The sequence below is a fragment of the Globicephala melas genome, chromosome 3, assembly GCF_963455315.2.
Source record: "Globicephala melas chromosome 3, mGloMel1.2, whole genome shotgun sequence".
Lineage (NCBI taxonomy): Eukaryota > Metazoa > Chordata > Mammalia > Artiodactyla > Delphinidae > Globicephala > Globicephala melas.
In genome coordinates this window covers 146,530,734-146,554,223 of record NC_083316.1, presented here as the reverse complement: position 1 = coordinate 146,554,223, position 23,490 = coordinate 146,530,734, and the positions used below count along the sequence as shown (strand labels likewise).

The following is a 23,490-nucleotide window of genomic DNA, read 5'->3' as shown; positions in this document are numbered from 1 at the left end:
GCGTTCTGCAACAAGAGAAGTCACCGCAGCGAGAAGCCCGTGCTACGCAACGAGGAGTAGCCCCCTCGCCGCAACCAGAGAAAGCCCGTGCGCAGCAACAAAGACCCAATGCGGCCAAAAATAAAAATTAAAATAAATAATTAATTTAAAAAAAAAAAACAAAAAAATTGACCTATCCTCCACCAAAGAGGTTATTCTAATTTATATTATTCTTAGCATATGATAGTATACTATCTCAGTATATGATAGTACAAATAAATGCCCAGTGTAGAAAACTGGAAAACATAGGAAAGCCCAAAGAATACATTAAAAAAATCACACTTTGTTTATTCATTTGCTTATTCTTCAAGCAACACATATTTATGATGCTCCTACTGTGTACCAGGGATTATTGTAGGGGCTGGGAATACAAGAGTGCACAAAATAGACAAAAAGCCACTGTCTTAGAACCTAAATTTTAGTGGGAAAAGAAAGAAAATAAGTAAAACACATGGTATTTTAAGTAGTAAGAAGTGCTGTGGAGAAAGTGGGGGCGGGGAGTAGGGCACCCCAAGGGTTGGGGCTTTTATTCTGCATGAGATGGGAAGTCATTAGAGAATTTTGACGAAAGGTGTAATTTATCTGACTAATGTGTTAATAGGACCTATTAGATAATAGAATGAAGAGAGGAAGCAGGGGGACCAACTCTAAGGTTGACCAGTGTATTAGGGTTCTCCAGAGAGACAGAACCAGTAGTAGATAGATAGATGGATAGATGGATAATTTAGAGAATTGGCTCACATGATTGTGGGGACTGGCAAATTTGAAATTTGTGTGAGCAGAAATGCAGGCAAGATTTATCTTTTACAGTCTTTACAGTCTTGAGGCAGCATCTTTGCTCTTAAGGCCTTTAACTTTCTACATGAGGCCCCACCTGCATTTTGGAGGGTAATCTGCTTTACTCAAAGTCTACTGATTATAAATGTTAATCACATCTACAAAATACCTTCACAGCAACATGTAGACTAAAGCTTGACCACACAACTGGCCAAGTTTGTTGTGGCCAAGCTGAAACATAAAATTAACTATTACAACTGTGACTGAAAAGAGGCCAATATGTGGAGTTAGGGATACAAATGGGAACAGAGGTAGTCCATGACCAAATGAAGAAAGAAAAGGTGAGTGTGACATTAGTAAAAATGATACCAGTCTTATCAAGCCAATATCATTTATATCACCAATATCTAATAACCTTTTAGTCAGAGGTGATTTGGACTTTGGAGTCCATGGTATGGGAAGATAAAAATATGTATCTACTTGCAATAATGAAATGCTTCAGTAATGATTCTTCGTAAAGAGTCATTCAGTACATAGTACTCATTTTGTGGAAGAACCATAAGTGTGTAGGGAACTCACAGTTAGCACTTACGCTAGACACATTACTAAGCCCTTTCCCATATATTGTCTTTTTTAATCCTCTGAACAAATTTTACGAAATAGGTTTTGTTATGTCTGTTTTATACATGAGGAAACTGAGAAAGAAAGCTTGCGACTTGCCTAAGGGCGCACACCTACTAAGTGGCAAAGCCAGGATTTAAACCTAGTCTCTCTGGTTCCAATACACCTTATTGCCTCGTAAAGTAGAGACTATTTTCATAGAGACGATTATCTGTATTTTAAGTTGTAAATAGGGTTTTCTAGGACAATTACGCAATAGGAATGCTATTTATGTTATTACACAAGTAGCGTACATGATCAAATATCTCTTCTGTAGAGGCCTTCTCTGGCCACCCAATCTAAAATAGCTTCCTGCTTTTCACTCTGTTCCTTTACCCTACTTTATTTTTTCTTCAGAACACTTTGCACTGCCTGAAATTACATTCCATGTTTGTTTTTTTTCCTCCTGTCTGTTGTCTTTTTCTCCCATCAGAATCCCAAGTTCCATGAGAAAAGGGTCGGTCATGTCTCACTGTTCACTGAATGACAAATTCACCTGTTTCTAAAATAGTTCCTGGACAGACAGTATAAACTGGAGTGTGAAGGAATAGCTGTCTCTAAGCTTTGTTGGGATTATACGGGGTAGTGGTATTTGCTGTCATAGCCAGAACTACTTTCGACGTAGTTCTCTGAGTTCTTTGAATCCAGGTATTCAAGTGAGTTGAAGGGATTTCCTTGAGTAAAAATTGATTTTTCTTTGAAGGATAGCTTATTGTATTGTTGTTTTGCTTAAAAAATCTTTTCTGATTATAAAAGCAGTACATGCATATTGTAGAATGTTGGGATAAAAGTGGAAAGAAAAATGAGAAATAATCCTCAGTTTAGGGAAGCGCCATTCTTAGTATTTTGGCATATTGTCTTTGAGTTTTTAATCTTTGCATATGCTTTACATAGTTGAGAATTATATATATATATATGATTCTATATATCTTTATATGCTTTACATGTTTTGTACACTTACTCAGAATTATTGTGTTAATGTTTTCCTGTCATTAAAAATTTCTCATAATTTGAAATTACCATATTTCATGAACAGCCCATAATTTAACATTTTTTCTGGGTGCTTAAACTCTTCACTTTTAATTATTAAAAACGAATCTCCATCTTTTGGCATAATTCTTTGCTGTCATTTTCAATTACCTAGGATATATTCCTAGGAGATGTACTGTATATATCCTGTCAAATTGTTTTCCAGAGGGTTTGCATATCATTGTACCCTCACTGGGATTGAACATTATTATTCTAAAAAAATTTAACAAGGCTGATTTGTGTGATTCAGTAGAATACTCTAAATTCACAGCCTCTTCACAAATGGCAGCTCTCCTCTCTGCGCAATTTGAGTATATGTTGAGTCAGCTAAGGCATGGCCTACTAAAATAAGATCTAATAATACTGGATATGCGTGGCCAAGAATAAAGGACTTGAGAGACATTTTCCAACATGTGCCTTCTTATTGAATTGCCTGGGTGCTCTGACTAGAATTCAAAATTGAGATTATTCAGTTTAGATGAGGTTATTCAGAAAATACAGAAAGTATAGAATCACCCATAATACATTTTGTACATTTTTACTGACTGCCTGCTGTGTGCCATGCACTGTGCTATGATCCGGTAGTACAAAGAGCCAGCTGCCCATCTTTGTAGATAGATGGCATATGAAAACTGTTTACCCCAGTAAAGGAGGGTTCTTTCTACCCCATTCTCCCTTTAGAAAACCAGGAGTCGCTTACTGAAGTCCTTGTAAAAGCTCTTATATTATAGCATGCTTCCATCTTTTTAAATTCGGAGTAAAAGGCAAATGTTAAATCCTTCATCTGTAAGACAACAGGAAATGAAAAATTAAGGATTAGAGTAATGGTAACCAGAAGAAACCAACACCTAATTAATTTCAAAGTAAAAACTTTGCCAGAAGAAACATTGCCCAGAGGGATCTGGTAGAGTTCGCAGGAAAGAGAAGGATGGAAGAATCCCTAACTGTCAACTAGTAGTGAATGGCTTGGGGAAGACACTGAGCCTGTAGTGTCCTCAGTCAGTACTGGTTTGAGATGTTTACTAAAATCATCTGACAGTGGTGGTGAAAAAAGCACAAATCATTTCAGCACAATTTTTTCCTAGGGTTATGATCCCACAGTTTGAAGTGTTGGGTATTAGTTATTGCAAACCAGCCATTAGAAGATTTATTTTTATTGATTTTGAGCCAGTCCTGAGCTCAATTTTAAGTACAGTACTAAGAACTTTTTGTTTCTCAAACTATGTGGAAGTAAAGCTGGCTGAATGCTCCCTCATGTTCTAGTGTTTTGGTGTATATTTCTTACAAAGGAGGATGTTCTACATAATCATAATATGAGAATCAAATCAGTAAATTAACATTGGATACATTACTGCCATCCAGTCCTCAGTCTCTTGAGTTTCACCAAAGGTCCAATAATGTCCTTTGTAGCAAAGCTATCCAGTTCAGAATGATAAGACACCTTTAGTTGTCATACTTCTTTAGTTTCTTTCAATCTGGAACAGTTTCTCCGGCATTCCTGGACTTCTGTGACCTTGGCACTTTTTTTTTTTTTTTTTGCGGTACGCGGGCCTCTCACTGTTGCGGCCTCTCCCTTTGCGGATGCGCAGGCTCAGCGGCCATGGCTCACGGGCCCAGCCGCTCCGCGGCATGTGGGATCTTCCCGGACCGGGGCACGAACCTGTGTCCCCTGCATCGGCAGGCGGACTCTCAACCACTGCGCCACCAGGGAAGCCCAACCTTGGCACTTTTGAAGATTACAGATCAGTTATTTTGTAGTATGTCTGTCAGTGTAGGTTTGTCTGTTTCCTTATGATTAAATTTAGTTTATACATCTTTGAAAGGAATATCACAGAAGTGACGCTGTGTTCTTTATCTTTGCATCTTATTACGTAGTACATGATTTTGATTTCTCTTGTTACTAATGGTGGTCATCTTGATTATTTGAGGAAGGTGGTATCTAGGAGCTTTCTTCACTATAAAGTTACCCTTTTTCTCTCTGTAATTAAGTATTTTGTGGAGAGGTACTTTGAAACTGTATAAATGTCCTCTTTTCATTAGAATTTCAATTTATTCACTTATAGACTTGTGGTTTCTTATTTTTTTCAGTGGGTTATAATCTGTTATTATGATTATATATTTTGATGGTCAGATTGTTCAAAGCTTGGCCATTGCATGCCGTTTCAAGCTGGGTCCTGTATCCTTTTGATCTGTCCTCATAATTCTTTAAGCACTTCTTGCTTTCTGGGGCAAAAAAAAAATTTCCAGGCTCATCTTGTATTTGCCCATAGTCAGCCCTGGAATTAGTCAATTCTGTAAGGAGCCTTGGTTTCTTTTTGTGAAGAATGGTATTTAGATCTGGTTGCTAAGTGTGCTTAGTGCTATTGGGATGTCACTGCTTCTATAGGCTCTCTCAGCCAACAGTGTTAGGTAATATATGTATAATTTTGTCTCTGTGGAAAAAACTCCCTCCTTTTCTATGTATTAAAAAACCGCGGGGGCTTCCCTGGTGGCGCAGTGGTTGAGAATCTGCCTGCTAATGCAGGGGACACGGGTTCGAGCCCTGGTCTGGGAGGATCCCACATGCCGCGGAGCAAGTAGGCCCGTGAACCACAACTTCTGAGCCTGCGCGTCTGGAGCCTGTGCTACTCAACAAGAGAGGCCGCGATAGTGAGAGGCCCCCGCACCGTGATGAAGAGTGGCCCCCGCTTGCCACAGCTGGAGATAGCCCTCGCACAGAAATGAAGACCCATCACAGCAAAAATAAATTAATTAATAAACTCCTACCCCCAACATCTAAAAAAAAAAAAAAAACCGCGGGCTTTCCTGGTGGCGCAGTGGTTGAGAGTTCGCCTGCCAATGCAGGGGACACGGGTTCGTGCCGCGCTCCGGGAAGATCCCACATGCCGCGGAGAGGCTGGGCCCGTGAGCCATGGCCACTGAGCCTGCGCGTCAGGAGCCTGTGCGTCAGGAGCCTGTGCTCCGCAACGGGAGAGGCCCCAACAGTAAGAGGCCCGCGTACCGCAAAAAAACACCAAAAAACCGCGAGTTCACAGTGATAGTTCTAGTCCAGTCTCACAGATTTCATTCTAGTTTTCTAAGGTAGCCCTTTTCATATTTGTAACTCCCTTCTCTAACAGTGAGAAACAATGACTCCTGTTTTCCACAGTATATTTATTCACTTGCTCAGTTCTAGAATGCATATTCAATAGTTTTAGAATTGCTTACCTATATCACTGAAAAATAAATTTACTAACCATACTGAATATTGCTTTACAATTAACTTTTGTTTTTGGCTATATATTCTAACTGCTGAGTTCCAGAGTCACTTGGATTAATTTTTTCCTCACCATTAAGTATGATTATGTTATTCAATTGAAATGTATGTAGGTTCGTTTGTTTCTGTTGATATTCCATCTCCCTCTCCCAGTCGTTGTTGATTTTATTTTTTTGAGTATATAAAGCATGTATTGCGGTTCTAAGAGTAAAAACAATACAGAAAGGTCATCCTTTCTGTCCTGTTCCCATTCATCTGTTCTTTCCATCCTGTTTCCATTGGGTAACCAATTTTTTTAGTTTCTGGTTTATCCTTCCTGGGTTTCTTTATGCACTAAGGAACAGATACACACATGTATATTTTCTTATTTCTGCTTACTTCTTATACAAAGGGTAGTATATAGGTAGATACTGTTTTGCACTTTGCTTTTTTCACCTGAAAATGTACCCTGAAAATTACTCTGTATTAGCCCATAGAGGCCTTTCTTATTCTTGCATAAGGCTGCATACTGTGTGTTGATACACCATAGTATATTCGGCTTAGAATCTTAAGTATGAGCATGCAGGTTGTTTTGTTTTTGTTTTTTTTTAAATTACAAACAGGACTCCAGTGCATATGTTTACCTTGTGCATATGTGTTTTCATAGTATTTAATTATAGTGTATCTTCAGGGAAGGTTCCTAGAAATTTATTATTGGATCAAGGGATGAATTGGGAAATTGGGATTGACATATATACACTAATATATATATAAAAGATAACTAATAAGAACCTGCTGTATAAAAAAAATAAATAAAATAAAATTCAAAAAACCCCCCCCAAAAAAACCAAAAACGAAGAAAAAAAAAAAAAAAGGTTGATACAGGATCAAAGGTAATGCCCGATCAAAACGTCAAGCTACTTATGTAGTTTTGTTAGATATTGCCAAATTCTCCTCCAGAAGAGTTGTACACATTTGCCTTCCCACCAGAAGTATATGAGAGTGCCTGTTTCCTTACTCATTTACTGACAGAATGTCTCGTCTTACTTGTGAATATTTGCCAGTGTTAGGTGAGAAATGTATAGCTTTAATTTGCCTCTCTTTAATTATGAGTAAGTCTAAACATCTTTTCTTATTTAAGGGTTGTTTTTATATCTTTTAAAAAGTCTGTCCATGTCCTTTCCTCATTTTCCTATTGGGATTTTGGTAATTTTTATCCCCCTCAATTTAAAAGAAAAATTTAGGTATATAAGTCCTTTTACCTGTGACATACGTTTTAAATATTTTTTCCAGTGTTCTAATTTTACCTTTTTCCAAATGGCTGACCAGTTGTCCCAGCACTTATTAAAAAGTTCTGCAGTTTAGCAAATGCAAACTAATATAGAATGCATAAACAACAAGGTCCTACTGTATAGCACAGGGAACTATATTCAATATCCTATGATTAAACCATAATGGGAAAGAATATAAAAAAGAATGTATTACATATGTATAACTGAATCACTTTGCTGTACAGCAGAAACCAACACAACATTGAAGTTCCCTAGTGATTTGAGAAGCCACTTTTATCACGTACTAAATTTCCATATGTACCTGGGTCTATTTCTGAACATTCTATTCCATTAGGCCAGGATGTGGCAAACTATGGCCCTCTGGCCAAACCCAGCCCTATTTTTGTAAGTAAGGTTATATTGGATCACAGCCCCACTCGTTTATTTACTTATCGTCTATGGCTGCATTTGTGCTACAACAGAAGAGTCAAGTAGTTGTGACAGAAACTGTGAGGCTTGCAAAGCTTGAAATATTCACCTCTCATCCTTTACAGAAGCTTGCTGACCCCTACGTCAGAGTAATTATCTATGCGTATGCCATAAAAGAACCTTGTTTTTAACTAGAGAGACTTATAGTATGTTTAAATGTCTGGTGGGGCTAATCGCACCTTGTAGCTCTTCTTTTTGCATGTTGTTTTCTGAGTATTCTTATAAGTTTTTCCACATGAATTTGAGTACCAACTTGTCTGGTTCCACAGGAAGCTTTTTATGTGATACTGGGGTGGTTTGTTTTTTGTTTTTTGGTTTTTTTTTGGTGGTACGTGGGCCTCTCACTGCTGTGGCCTCTCCCGTTGCGGAGCACAGGCTCCGGACACGCAGGCTCAGCGGCCACGGCTCACGGACCCAGCCGCTCCGCGGCATGTGGGATCTTCCCGGACCGGGGCACGAACCCACATCCCCTGCATCGGCAGGCGGACTCTCAACCACTGCGCCACCAGGGAAGCCCTATACTGGGGTGTTTTAAAATTATAAATTAGGCTGAACTGTTATCTTTATAATGTTGAGTTGTCTTATCCAAGAAGTAATTTTGAAGAAGAGAATAGAGAAACTTATCAAAGAACCAAGCCACAAAAATGCATCAGACCAACATGGTTTCACAGGGGAATTCTACCAAATCTTCAAAGCATGTGTAGGCCAGAAGCTTCATAAATTGCTTCATAGCATTGATTTTGAAAAAAAAACAGTTCTTCTGGGGGGAGTTATTTCTAGTTTTATATCTTTTGATCAGAGGCTATTATTATCTGATTTTTTTTCTATTGTAGAACTTATTTCTTTGTGATCAAATACATGATGAGTCTTCATAAATTTTTCATGTGTGCCTGAAAAACAGATTAGTCTCTATTTACAGGGTGTAAAGTTTGATGTCTTTAATATTTGCTGTACCTTCTTGATTATGTTTATTCTTCTGAACTTTATATTTTGGTCCTCTTGATCTGCTTTGTATTGGGAGTAGTGTGTGTTAGTGTATTTTTAATCCATGTCTCTTTGCATATCTTTTAGTTTCTTTTCATGATGTGTTGTTTTCTTTGCTCTTTTATTTTTGAAATTTTTGTTTAAACTTAGAAAGGTGTATATTTTTGTTCTGTTGATTACCCTTTACTTACAACTTTTAAAATGCTTGTAATTCTTGGGATTTTATTTAATATTTTATTAACAAGTTTATCCTTTTAATGAAATTCTTTAACTGCCACCTGTTCACTATACAACAGTCAGGACTTGTTCTTTCCTCTTCTGGTCCCTTCTCCTTTTAAGCTGCATTATTTCTACTTTTCAGAATGTATCATATATTCTTCAACCCTCATCATCTTCATCTTTGTTTTATTCTTATATCCATACTGTAATTATTTCATTTTATTTTATATATTTTTTTTACTGTAATTATTTTAAAATGTTTACCATTAATCTTTTTGCTAAAGTGTTCTGAGTCATCTCTTGGTTGCTCAAGGATACAGAATTCCCTGACCTGTTACCTGTTTGAAACTATTTTCCTATTGTCTTTGGTTAGAAAATCTTTACCGTACACTTCCTTTTCTACCGTTTTTGGAAAATGCTGTCCCACTGATACGTTGCTTGGTACATTGTTTTTAAGATATTTGATGCCAGTCTAATTCATACTCTTTCTCTTGTAAGTTTTCTTTTAATTTAAAAAAAATTTTGGACTGGAGACTGAGAAATCTTTTCTTTATCTTAAAGTCTAATAATTTTACTAGGGTATCTCTAGGAGTTCAGTGCTGTGGGCCAATTTTCCCTAGTATCTGAAGACCCTGTTAACATGCAGTTCAGATTTCCTTTTATTTCTGGAAAGTTTTCTTGAATTATAGTGTTACCGAACCAAACTTGGGTCCACCCACCTGCACGCAGTAAAGCCAGTCTGTTGACACCAGGTTATGGTGAAAGAAAGTGCAGCGTTTATTGCAGGGCACGAAACAAGGAGTCCAGGACAGCTAGTACTCAAAACACCTGAACTCCCCAGTGGGTTTCAGGAAAACCCTTTTAAAGGCAAGATGAGGGAGAGGAGTCCCCGGGTATGTGGTCAGCTCATGCATAGTTCTTTGGTTGATGGTGAGGTAACAGGGCCGTGTCACAGGGGTGAACATTATCAGTTCTTAGCCTCTGGTAGGCCTGTGGAGGCTGTGTGCTCATGGTCAGCAACTAGTTAACGCTTTGCATTTGGTGGGCATTTTAACATCTGTAAGACAGCTCAGGAAATGATACTAGCTAGTATCTAGGTACTTCAGACAGAGGCTAAAGCAGAGGATATTGGGGAGGGGTCTGTCCCTGAAAGGCTTCCTCTTTTTCTTCGATTTCAGCTACTTCTCCTGTTTTGTTTCTTTCTTTATCTCACTTTCGTTCTCTTAGATTATTTTCCTGCTTTTCTTTAATGCCTATTATTACATTTTTCATTTGAGCTTATCATTTTGGGGGCATTGTAATTTACTTTCATTTCTATTATAATCTTGTTTTTATTTCTTTACTGAGTTAAATCTTGTTTCATTTCTTTCTGCTTTTGGTATGTTTTCCTTCTTGAGTTTTGACATTCTGATTCAAGGCATTTAAAAAATAACATCATATATTTGTTTCAGCATATTGAGTTCAGTTTGGAGTACTCTTTTCAGGCACATTCCATAAGCGCAATATGCCATAATGCACTAAGGCATACGTAGTATATAATAAGTTTACTTTTCTTATGTATAACTAGAATGATAGTATCTATGTACTATCCCTAGGAAAATCAAGTGAACAATTACCAAAATCACTCTCAGTAGGGCTTAATTATCTTGTAGAACCTCAGTTAGGAGAGACTGATTTGAGGTTTTCATTTTCTTCTGCCCCTCCCTGTCCTTTCTTCTTTTATGTGTGGGGATTTCATTAGCTGAATTTTTGTGTGTGTGTAGATGAAGATTTGCTTATGTCACTTCATATTGGGGGGCAGGACTGGCAGTTTGAGGTTAATTTTATGAGTCCTAGTTTAAGAACATCTTCTGTCAGTGTAACAAAACATAGTTTCTTTCTTTGTTTTTTTTTTTTTGGCTGCGCCACACAGCATGTGGGATCTTATTTCCCAGACCAGGGATCGAACCCGTGTCCCCTTCAATGGAAGCACGGAGTCTTAACGACTGGACTGCCAGGGAAGTCCCCAAAACATAGTTTCTTTACTGGGTGTCTTGTTTTGGGGTGGGGAGCAGGAGATCGAGGAGGAAGGGCTTTGTTTGCATCCTTTGAATGTTTCAAAAAATTCTTTAATCTTGCAGGATCTTAAAATATCTCCCCTGCCATTTCTTCTTCCCTTAATTGTATGGTTTCCAAAAGACAACTGGCTTTTCCTTTCCTTTTTTTTTTTTCTAAAATTAATAAACTTAATTTTTTAGAGCAGTTTTATCCTGGAACTGAGTGGAAAATATAGACGGTTCCCAGTTCCCATCTCTCTCTCTTTTTTTTTTCCTTTAGAATTATTTTATGAAATCGTAAAGGTACAACAGCTTCTTAACTCTACACACGGACTTAAATTTTTTTTAAAGGATAAACGTTATGTCTTATTACACCATGATCCTGGCTAGTAGCTTTTCAAAACGTTGAGAAAAATCTTAAAAAAGGTTTCACATGTTACCTGAAACTTACAAATTTAACGTTATCAAAGAAGGAATGCTTCTATACTCTTAAAAAGACCACTAGAAAGAAACAACAATTAAAAAGCTAAGAAACTGTCTCAAAGGTGTTTTTTTTTTTTTTTTACAATCCTTCCTGTACAGTGAGGTAATGTTATTAAATAATCCAATCCATTCACAAAATGGTTCTCTGCATCTGCTCTGGTGTCTTCTGCCATATCACTGCATATTTATGCATGGCTGAGAAAAGAGTTTCCTTAACATTGTTAGTTCGGTAACCTGAAGCTGTTCTGCTACCTCTGGGCTCTCATCCTCTCCTATTTATACAGTGAAGCCCATGGTAAATAGGAAGAAGCTCAATATTGGCTTCTCCCTCCATAACCCCCACTTCCTCCACCATATGGTCCCCCATGTTCCTGCTACCACCAAAGTCTCAACTCTTCGTAGTTAGAAGGTTGCTGGTTATAATTTCCACTTCCATAATTTCCTCCTCCATAGTTGTCATAACCACCTCCGTAGCCCCCACCCTGGTTGCCATATCCAGGTCCTCCACCACCATATCCTCCTCTTCCTCCTCCATAACCAGGGCTACCTTCAAAATTCCCACCTCCGGGCCCTCCTCCATACCCATTATAACCATCCCCAAATCCACGACCACTTCCATATCCATCAGATCCTCCTCTGAAGTTACTTCCTGGTCCTGGTCCAAAATTTCTGCCACCATCACCACGAGAATCTCCAGAACCAAAGTGGCCTCCTCTTCCACTTCTAGAACTTTGGACTTCTTGCATTTCTTGTCTAGACAAAGAAAGCCTTTCTTACTTCTGCATTATGACCATTGATAGTATGGTATTTCTGCGACACAGTCTTATCCACAGGATCACAGTCATCAAAAGTAACAAACCCAAAGCCTCTTTTCTTTCCAGACTGCCTATCCGTAATTATCTCAATGGTCTCAATTTTTCCATATTCCTCAAAGTAATCTCTAAGATGATGTTCCTCAGTATCTTCTTTAATTCCATCTACAGATAGCTTCTTCACAGTGACATGAGCCCCTGGCTTTCCAGAGTCCTCTCTTGCAACAGCACGTTTTGGCTCAACTACTGTCCCATCAATTGAATGAGGTCTTGCAGCCATGGCGGCATCAACCTCAGCCATGGATGAAAAAGTTACAAAACCAAATCCTCTTGATCTTTTGCTTGCAGGATCCCTCATTACCACACAGTCTGTAAGTTTTCCCCATTGCTCGTAGTAGTTCCTCATACTTTCTTCTGTAGTTTCAAAGCTCAAGCCACAATAAAGAGTTTACGGAATTGTTCCTTTTCTCTCTCCATCGCGGACTCAGTTGCTTCAGCGCGATTGGCCGCAGCCGAGCGAGATGAGAGAGATCTCCGCGGACGAACATGAACCGGACGCATTCTGGCGCTCTAGTGAGAACTGCCGCAGCTCGGGAAACAGCATCGCTAGGAGCACCTCCACTCGCGACGCGGTGCTGCTGCCACTGCCGCTTGAGCCACTGCCGCCACTTTTCTAGAACCTTCCCCCGACTAACGCATCTTCCCTACCTCAGGCTGTTGCGTACCCATATATCTCTTGTCCTTACACAGGCGCAACCTCCCCCACTATTGACATCCTGCACCCGAGTGGTATATTTGTTACAATCCATGGACCTACATCATCATCGGTTTTGACACATGTATAATAACATGAATCTACCATTATAGTGTCATACAGAATAGTTGCACTGCCCTAAAAATCCTCTGTGCCCTGCCTATTCTTCCCTCTCTCCTCCTAACCCCTGGCAACCACTATTATTTTTACTGTCTCCATAGTTTTACCTTTTCCAGAATGTCGTATAACGGGAATCGTATAGTATGTAGCCATTTCACATTGGCTTTTTTCACTTAGTAATACTTATCTGAGTTTCCTTCATGTCTTTTTATGGCTTGAAAGCGCCTTTCTGTTTAGTGCCAAATAATATTTTATTGTCTGGCTATATCACAGTTTATCCATTCACCTACGGAAGGACATCCTGGTTGCTTCCAAATTTTGGCTATTATCAATAAAGCCACTGTAAACATCACTGAGCAGGTTTTTGTGTGGACATAAATTTTCAATTTATTTGGGTAAATACCGAAAAGCGTGATTGCTGGATCGGATAAGAGTATGTTTAGTTTTGTAAGAAACTGCTGAATTTCCAAAGTAGCTGTACCATTTTGCATTCCCATAAGTAGTGAATGAGAATTCCTGTTGCTCCATATCCTCACCAGCATTTGGTGTTGTCCATGTTTTGTATTTTGGCCATTCTGATAGGTGTGTAGTGGTATCTATTGTTTTAATTTGATATATGATGACATATGAAGTGAACATCTTTTCATATGCTTACTGCCGTTTGTATATATTCTTTGGTGAGGTGTCCGTTCATGTCTTGCCCATTTAAAAATTTGCGTTGTTCATCTTATTATTAAGTTTTAAGGGGTTTTTTTTGTATTATTTTGGCTAACATCCTTTATCAGATTTGTCTTTTGAAAATATTTTCTTCAGATCTGTGGCTTCTCTCTCTCTCTCTTTTTTTTTAAATTCTCTTTTGATATTGTCTTTCACAGAGCAGAAGTTTTTAATTTTAATGAAGTCCAGCTTGTCAATTATTTCTTTCATGGGCTGTGCCTTTGGTGTTGTATCTAAAAAGTCATCGCTATACCCAAGGTCACCTAGATTTTCTCCTATGTTATTCCAGTACCGTTTGTTGAAAAGATTATCTTTGCTCCATTATATCACCTTTGCTTCTCTGTCAAAGATCAGCTGATTATATGGGTCTGTTTCTGGGCTCTCCTGTTTTCTTGATCTGTTTGTCTGTTCTTTCAGCAATACCACACACTATCTTGATTAGTGTTACTTTATAGTAATTCCTGAAGTTAGGAAGTGTCAGTTCTTTGACTTTCTTCTGTTCCTTTAACATTGTGTTCTCCATTCTAGATCTTTTACCTCTTCATGTAAACTTGAGAATTAGCTTGTTTGAGAGTCATAAAATAACTTGCTGGAATTTTGATTGGGATTGCATTGAATATTTAGATCAAGGTGGGAAGAACTGACATCTTGACAATAATGAGTCTTACCATCTATGAACTTGGAATATCTCCTTTATTTCGTTCTTTAATATCTTTCGTCAGAGTTTTATAGTTTTCCTCGTATAGATCTTATGCATATTTTGTTAACTTTATACCTAAATACTTCATTTTGATGGGGTCCTAATGTAAATGGTAATGTATTCTTAATTTTAAATTCCACTTGTTCATTGCTGGTATATATGAAATGTGATTGACTTTATATTAACCTTGCATTCTGCAACCTTGCTACAATTGATTACTAGTTCCAGGAGTTTGGGGGTCATTTTTGTTGTTGTTTTTTCTACATAGATGATGATGGCATCTGTGAACAAAGATAGTTTTCTTCCTTCCCGATATGTATTCTTTTTATTTCCTTGTTGTGTCATATTGCATTAGCTAGGACTCCCACTACAATGTTGAAAAACAGTGATGAGAGGGGACATCCTTGCATTGTTCCTTAGCATGAAAACTTCAAGTTTTTTACCATTAGGTATGATGTCAGCTATGGGTTTTTTGTAGATGTTCTTTATCAAGTTGAAGTGCTCCCTCTGTTTGCCTTTCCTTTTACACTTTTTTTCCTTAAAGAGTGGTGCCTGGAAGACTATTTCTTTGCATCTCGGATCCTCTTTTGAGTCCCAAATTTGTAATCAACTCTGACGTATCAAAACTCTTTCTCAGTATTTTCACACTTACTGGGATTTTATGTCAGTCTTCAGTCTGCTGCTTGTTTCCCTCTTTTTTTTCTTTTGCACAGTTATCCTGGACTACTCTTGCTCTTCATGAAGGCTTATGGTAGGAACATATGGGCATCCTAGGATCTAAGTATTTCTTTTTCTGCTTATTTTCTATTCCTTCTGCTTATGCTGAGGGCTTGAGTTTTGTGTAGCTTCGTTCGTTCTTTTTATTTTTTTTATCCTGTGACTTTGCCAACATTGCATATTCTACTTGTTTTGTTTTGTACACTCTTCAGATTTTCTGTCTAGGTACTCATGCCATCTGGATGCTTTCTGATATTTATGCTTTTTATTTCTTTTCTTGACTTTTTGCACTGGCTATAACTAGTGAAATTTGTATTGAATAGAAGTGTGACAATGGATATTCTACTTTAGTTTTGAGTACAGTGGAAAGTGTTTCATTTTTGACCATTAAGTATGATATTAGCTATAGGTTTTAAAAATATATGTCCTTTATCACATTGAGGAAGTTACGTGAGAGTTTTTAATCATGAGTGCGTTTTGAATTTTGTTATATGCCCTAAATGCATCTATTGAAATCATCATATAACTTTTCTTATTCTCTTAATATGGTGTATCACACTGATTTTTTTGAATGTTCAGCTAATCTTTAATTCTGGGAAAGCCCCAGCTGATCATGAGGTATTATCATTTTTATATAATTTTATATTTGATCTGTTAATATTCGGTTGAGGGTATTTTAATCTTTTTACCTGAAGGTAATTGGTCAATACTTCCTTTTTTGATAATGTCTTTTCTCAGGTTTTAGCAACTTTTCTTATTCTCTTAATATGGTGTATCACACTGATTTTTTTGAATGTTCAGCTAATCTTTAATTCTGGGAAAGCCCCAGCTGATTATGAGGTATTATCATTTTTATATAATTTTATATTTGATCTGTTAATATTCGGTTGAGGGTATTTTAATCTTTTTACCTGAAGGTAATTGGTCAATACTTCCTTTTTTGATAATGTCTTTTCTCAGGTTTTAGCATTATGATTAGCCTAATAAAATGAATTAACCTCTCTATATCTAAAAAGAGTTTGGGAAAGATTACTATTATTTCTTCCTTAAATGTTTGATAGTATTTATCAGTAAAGACATTTAGGGCTTGAGTTTGCTTTGTGGGAAAGTTTTTGTTTTTGTATAGCAATTAATTTTTTTTAAAAGCTAACTTTTTTCATGTGTAGTTTATATATAATAAAATTCACCAATTTTAAGTTTCCAGTTCAGATGAATGTAGTATAATATCTACAACAATCATGTACTGGTCTTTTTTTTTCTTTTTCTTGTGATATTGATAGTTTTTTTTTCGAATTTTATTTATTTTCTTATACAGGTTCTTATTAGCCATCCATTTTATACACATCAGTGTATACATGTCAATCCCAATCTCCCAATTCATCATACCCCAACCGCCCCCCACCGCTTTACCCCCCTTGGTGCCCATACGTTTGTTCTCTACATCTGTGTCTCAATTTCTGCTGCAAAACGGTTCATCTGTACCATTTTTCTAGATTCCACATATATACGTTAATATATGATATTTGTTTTTCTCTTTCTGACTTACTTCACTCTGTATGACAGTCTCTAGATCCATCCACCTCTTACAAATGACCCCATTTTGTTCCTTTTTATGGCTAAGTAATATTCCATTGTATATATGTACCACGCCTTCTTTATCCATTCGTCTGTCGATGGGCATTTAGGTTGCTTCCATGATGTGGCTATTGTAAATAGTGCTGCAGTGAACATTGGGGTGCATGTGTCTTTTTGAATTATGGTTTTCCCTGGGTATATGCCCAGTAGTGTGATTGCTGAGTCATATGGTAATTCTGTGTTTAGTTTTTTGTTGTTGTTGCGGTATGCAGGCCTCTCACGGTTGTGGCGTCTCCCTTTGCGGAGCACAGGCTCCGGACGCGCAAGCTCAGCGGCCATGGCTCATGGGCCTAGCCGCTCCGCGGCATGTGGGATCTTCCCAGACCAGGGCACGAACCCGTGTCCCCTGCATCGGCAGGCGAACTCTCAACCACTGCGCCACCAGGGAAGCCCTATGTTTAGTTTTTTTAAGGAACCTCCATACTGTTCTCCATAGCGGCTGTATCAACTTACATTCCCACCAACAATGCAAGAGGGTTCCCTTTTCTCCACACCCTCTCCAGCATTTGTTGTTTGTAGATTTTCTGATGATGCCCATTCTAACTAGTGTAACATGATACCTCATTGTAGTTTTGATTTGCATTTCTCTAATAATTAGTGGTGTTGAGCAGCTTTTCATGTGCTTCTTGGCCATCTGTATGTCTTCTTTGGAGAAATGTCTATTTAAGTCTTCTGCCCATTTTTGGATTGGGTTGTTTGTTTTTTTAATATTGAGCTGCATGAGCTGTTTATATATTTTGGAGATTAATCCTTTGTCCATTGATTCATTTGCAAATATTTTTTCCCATTCTGAGGATTGTCTTTTTGTCTTGTTTATGGTTTCCTTAGCTGTGCAAAAACTTTGAAATTTCATTAGGTCCCATTTGTTTATTTTTGTTTTTATTTCCATTACTCTAGGAAGTGGGCCAAAAAAGATCTGGCTGTGATTTATGTCAAAGAGTGTTCTTCCTGTGTTTTCCTCTAAGAGTTTTATAGTATCTTGTCTTACATTTAGGTCTCTAATCCATTTTGAGTTTATTTTTGGGTTATTCCCATATTAGGGAAGTTTTCAACTATAATCTCTTCAAATGTTTTCTCAGGTCCTTTCTCTCTCTCTTCTCCTTCTGGGACCCCTATAATGCAAATGTTGTTGAGTTTAATGTTGTCCCAGAGGTCTCTTAGGCTATCTTCATTTCTTTTCATTCTTTTTTCTTTATTCTGTTCTGCAGCAGTGAATTCCACCATTCTGTCTTCCAGGTCACTTATCCGTTCTTCTGCCTCAGTTATTCTGCTATTGATTCCTTCTAGTGTGTTTCTCATTTCAGTTATTGTATTGTTCATCTTTGTGTGTTCTTTAATTCTTCTAGATCTTTGTTAAACATTTCTTGCATCTTCTTGATCTTTGCCTCCATTCTTTTTCCGAGGTCCTGGATCATCTTCACTATCATTATTCTGAATTCTTTTTCTGGAAGGTTGCCTATCTCCACTTCATTTAGTTCTTCTAGGGTTTTATCTTGTTCCTTCATCTGGTACATATCCCTCTGCCTTTTCATCTGGTCTGTCTTTTTGTGAATGTGGTTTTTGCTCCACAGGCTGGAAGATTGTAGTTCTTCTTGCTTCTGCTGTCTGCCCTCTGGTGGATGAGGCTATCTAAGAGGCTTGTGCAAGTTTCCTGATGGAAGGGACTGGTCATTGGTAGATGTTTGTTATCAAGGTAATCTGACCTCAAAATACAGTTGGGGGGCTTCCCTGGTGGTGCAGTGGTTGAGAGTCCGCCTGCCGATGCAGGGGTCACGGGATCGTGCCCCGGTCCGGGAAGATTCCACATGCCGCGGAGCAGGTAGGCCCGTGAGCCATGGCCGCTGAGCCTGCACGTCCGGAACCTGTGCTCTGCAACGGGAGAGGCCACAACTGTGAGAGGCCCGCATACCGCAAAAAACAAACAAAATATATATATAGTTGGGGATGTTCCCTTTTCATCTGCTTTTTGGAAGAGTTTATATAGAATTGATACTATTTCTTCCTTAAATACTAAGTAAAATTCACGACTGAAACCAGTTTCTTTGATAGCTATAGGGCTATTGAGGTTTTCCATTTCTTCTTGTGTGAGTATTTGTGTATCTTATAAGGACTTTGTCCCTTTCATCTGAGTTGTGGAATATATAGTACATATTTGTAATATTCCCTTGTTTTCCTTTAATGTTTATAGGATCTGTATTCATGTTCCCACTTTTATTTCTGAGATTGGAAATGATTCTTTTTTGGGGGGGGGTTGCGGTACACGGGCCTCTCACTGTTGTGGCCTCTCCCGTTGCGGAGCACAGGCTCTGGACGCGCAGGCTCAGCGGCCATGGCTCACAGGCCCAGCCGCTCCGCGGCATGTGGGATCTTCCCGGACCGGGGCACGAACCCGTGTCCCCAACCCGTGTCCCCTGCATCGGCAGGCAGACTCTCAACCACTGCGCCACCAGGGAAGCCCGGAAATGATTCTTATACAATTTTCTCCTTATCAGTCTAGCTAGAAGTTTGTCAATTTTGTTGATTGTTTCAAAGACATAACTTTTGGTTTCACTGATTTTTTTCCTTATTGTTTTTCTATTTTCTAGTGTACAAATTTTGGATCTCATCTTTATTATTTCCTTCCTGCTGCTTATTTTGGGTTTAATTCACTAATTTTCTATTTTTTTTATGGTGGAAGCTTAGATTATTGCTTTGAAGACCATTTTTTTCTTTTCTAATACATGCATTTAATGCTGTCAGTCTCTCTAAGCACCACTTTAGTTATATCCCACAATGTTTAATATGTTGAGTTTTCGTTTTCATTTAGTTCACAGTATTTTCTAATTTTCCTTGTGATTTCTTTTTTGACCCATGTGTTGTTTAGTAATGCATTGTTTAATTTCCAAACATTTAGGGATTTTCTATTAGATTAATTTTGGATTAATTCTTTGTCATCTCAGTACATATTTTGCATGATTTCAGTCCTTTTAAATTTATTGAAACCTGTTTTATGGCCTAGAATAGCATTTATCTTGTTGAACGTTTGGTCTGTACTTGGAAAGAATGTGTTCCCTTGTTGGGTAGAGTGCTGTATAAATGTCAGGTTAAGTTAGCTGATGGTGTTATTCACGTCCTCCATATCTTTACTCTTTTCTGTCTACTTGTATGCATAACTAAGAGAGGAGTGTTGAAGTGTCCAAATAAAAATTTGGATTTGTCTTTTTCTCCTTTGAGTATGTTATTGTTTTCTCCCCCACATGTATTTTAAAACTGTTAGCCAAGGGCATATACATTTAGGATCATTATATTGTTTTAATAAATTGATCCCTTTAACATTATGAAAATATGTCACTTCATCCCTGGTTACATTCCTTGTTCTAAAATCTATTTTGTCCAATAATAACATAGCCACTTTAGATGTCCTTTGATTAGTCAGTCATTGGATGTTATTTATCTTTTTCTGTCCTTTTAGGTTTAGCCAGTGTTCCTTTGTGTTTAAAATGGGTTTCTTGTAGATAGCATATAGTTATCTCCAATTCCACAATCTCTGTCTTTTAATTGGGGTTTTTTTGACCACTTACATTTAACTAGCTATTAAGATGTTTGGTGTTAAATCTACCCCTGTTATTTGTTTTCTATTTGTCCCACCTGCTCTTTATTCCCTTTTTACACTTTTTTTCTGCCTTCTTTTGGATTTAGTTTTTGAGTGATTCCACTTTCATCTTTACCATTGGCTTATTAGTTAAACCTCTTTTGCTTAATTTTTTTTCTAATGGTTGTTGTATGGTTTACAATTCGTGCCTTTAACTTGTCACAGCCTGTCTTGAAATGATAAGATACTGCTTCACACGTGTGGAAGAAAGAACTTACATCTATACATTCAATACTTCCCCTTCCTTCCTCCCCTCCTTGGTGCTATTGTTGTCTTACATTTTATTTCTACAAAGGCTATAAACTCCATGATATGTTGTTATTATTTTTGCTTTAACTACTGAGTCATATGTATGTGTGTAAATGCATAACTTCAGAAGCTGTTTATTTATTTATTTTTAGTGTTGTAGGTCAGTTATACTTAAAAACAAACAAACTTACAGAAAACATGATCAGATTTGTGGTTACCAGAGGCAGGGGTATGGAGAGGGAGAATGTGGTCAAAAGGTACAAACTGCCAGTTATAAGATAAATAAGTACTAGGAATGTAATTATAACATGATTAATATAATTAACACTGCTGTATGTTATATATGAAAGTTGTTAAGAGAGTAAATCCTAAGAGTTCTCGTCACAAGGAAAAAATATTTTTTCTTTTTCCTTTATTTTGTGTGAGATGATGGATTTTCACTAAACTTATTGTGGTAATCATTTCATGATGTATATAAGTCAACTCATTATGCTGTACACTTAAACTTACCCATTGCTATATGTCAGTTATATCTCAGTAAAACTGAAAGAAAATATTGGTAAAGTCATTTTCAGTCAACAATTAAAAAGGTTTTTTAAAAATTGTGGTAAAATACACACAGTATACATTTTACCATTTTTAACTTTAAGTATATATAGTTCAGTAACGTTATACAATGTTATGCATTGCAACCAATCTTGAGAACTTTTTCCTATTCATTAAATAACCACTTCTCATTTCCCCTGGCAAAGCAGGAACAGCCATTCTACTTTCTGTTTCTATGACTGACTGCTCTAAATACTGCACATAAGTGGAATCGTACAGTATTGTCTTTTTATAACTGACTTATTTCACTTAGCATAATGTCCTTAAGATTCATCCATGTTATAGCATGTATAAGAATTTCCTTTCTTCTTAAGGCTGAATATTATTCTATTGCATATTTATACCATATTTTGTTTCGCATTTCATTCTTCAATGGACATTTGGTTTGTTTCCACATTTTGACTATTGTGAATAATGCTGCTATATGAATATAAGTGTATAAATATTTCTTTGAGACCCTTCTTTTAATTCTTTTGGATATAGACCCAGAAGTGGTCTTGCTGGATCATGTGGTAATTCTATTTTTAATTTTTTGAGGAACCACCATTCAGTTATCCATAGCAGGTATACCATTTTACATTCCTATCAGCAATGTACAAGGGTTCCAGTTTCTCCACATCCTTGTCAGCACTTGTTATTTTCTGATTTTTTGATAGTAGTCATTCTGATAGGTGTGAGGTGATATCTCATAGTGGTTTTGATTGGCATTTCCTTAATCAGTAGTGATGTTGAGTATCTTTTCATAAGCTTTTTGGCCATTAGTATATCTTCTTGGAGAAGTGTCTATTCAAGTCTTTTGCCCATTTTGAATCAGTTTGTTTGTTTGTTTTTGCTGTCTAGTTGTAGGAGTTCTTTATATATTCTGGATCTTAATCCCTTATCAGATATATGACTTGCAAATATTTTTTCCCATTTCGTAGGTTGCCTTTTCACTCTGTTGATTGTACTCTTTGATGCACAGCAGTTTTAAATTTTGATATAGTCTGACTTATGTATTTTTACGTTTGTTGCCTGTGCTTTTGGAGTCATGTGCAAGAAATCATCGCCAAATCCAATGTCATGAAGCCTTTCCTTTATCTTTTCTTCTAAGAGCTTTGTAGTTTTGGCTCTTACATTTGGATCTTTGACCCATTTTGAGTTAATTTTTATATATGTTACCAGGTAAGGGCCCAACTTTATTCTTTGGCATGTGTATATCAGTTTTTCCAATAGTGTTTGTTGAGAAGACTGTTCTTTCCCCATAGAATGATCTTGGTACCTTTGTCAAAAATCATTTGACTGGGCTTCCTGGTGGCGCAATGGTTGAGAGTCCGCCTGCCGATGCGGGGGACACGGGTTCGTGCCCCGGTCCGGGAGGATCCCACATGCCGCAGAGCGGCTGGGCCCGTGAGCCATGACCACTGAGCCTGCGCATCCGGAGCCTGTGGTCCGCAACGGTAGAGGCCACCACAGTGAGAGGCCAGCGTACCGCAAAAAAAAAAAAAAAAAAAAATCATTTGACCTTGTATGTGAGGATTTATTTCTGGGCTCTCTACTGTAATTGGTCTGTATGTCTGTCTTTATGCCAGTACCATTGCTGTTTCGAGTACTACAGCTTTGTAGTAAGTTTTGAATCAGAAAGTGTGAGGCTGCCAATGTTGTTTTTCAAGATTACTTTGGCTATTTGGGGTCCCTTGAGATTCTGTATGAATTTTAGGATGGGCTTTCCTATATCTGCAAAACACTGTTGGAATTTTGATAGGGATTGCATTGAATCTGTAGATTGCTTTGGGTAGTATTGTCATCTTAACAATATTAAGTCTTGAAATTCATGGCTAAAAGATGCCTTTCCATTTATTTGTGGTTTGTTTAATATCATTCAGCAGCATTTTGAACTTCTTAGGTAGTCAATCAGATTTTAAAGAAATTAAAAAAGGAAAAAAATTATTTTATAAAAACTGTCATTTTTACCATTTTTCTCTTCATTTATCTCTGCATCCCTTCATTAGAATCAAGTTTTCTTCTGGTTTCATTTTTCTTCTGTCTGAAAATCTTTAACGTTTCTTGTGGTAGGTGAATGAACTAGGTGAATGCAGAGCCCCAGAAGCCATGTGATTGAAGTATATCACGAAGGGGGGAATGCTCAATCTTGTTGATAGGTACAGAAATATGAGCAATGAGAATTGACCATTAGATTTAATAACTTGTCATATGAAGTCTATTCTGATGAAAAGAAATGATTAAACAAAGGAAATTAAATTCTGTTCAGACATCCATTTATTAAATACACATTCTCATGGATTCAGCAATCCTAGGAATTTGATCGAAAGAGGCAATTACTCAAAGTA

General features: G+C 37.4%; 1 protein-coding gene and 1 pseudogene across 7 annotated transcripts in view; one reads left to right on the top strand and one right to left on the bottom strand.

Moving 5' to 3' along the window:
* Positions 1 to 23,490, top strand: part of FBXW11 (F-box and WD repeat domain containing 11) — a 129,139-nt gene that overhangs the window by 47,982 nt on the left and 57,667 nt on the right. The window lies entirely within an intron of this gene.
* On the bottom strand, positions 11,597 to 12,511 carry LOC115838720 (heterogeneous nuclear ribonucleoproteins A2/B1 pseudogene; annotated as a pseudogene).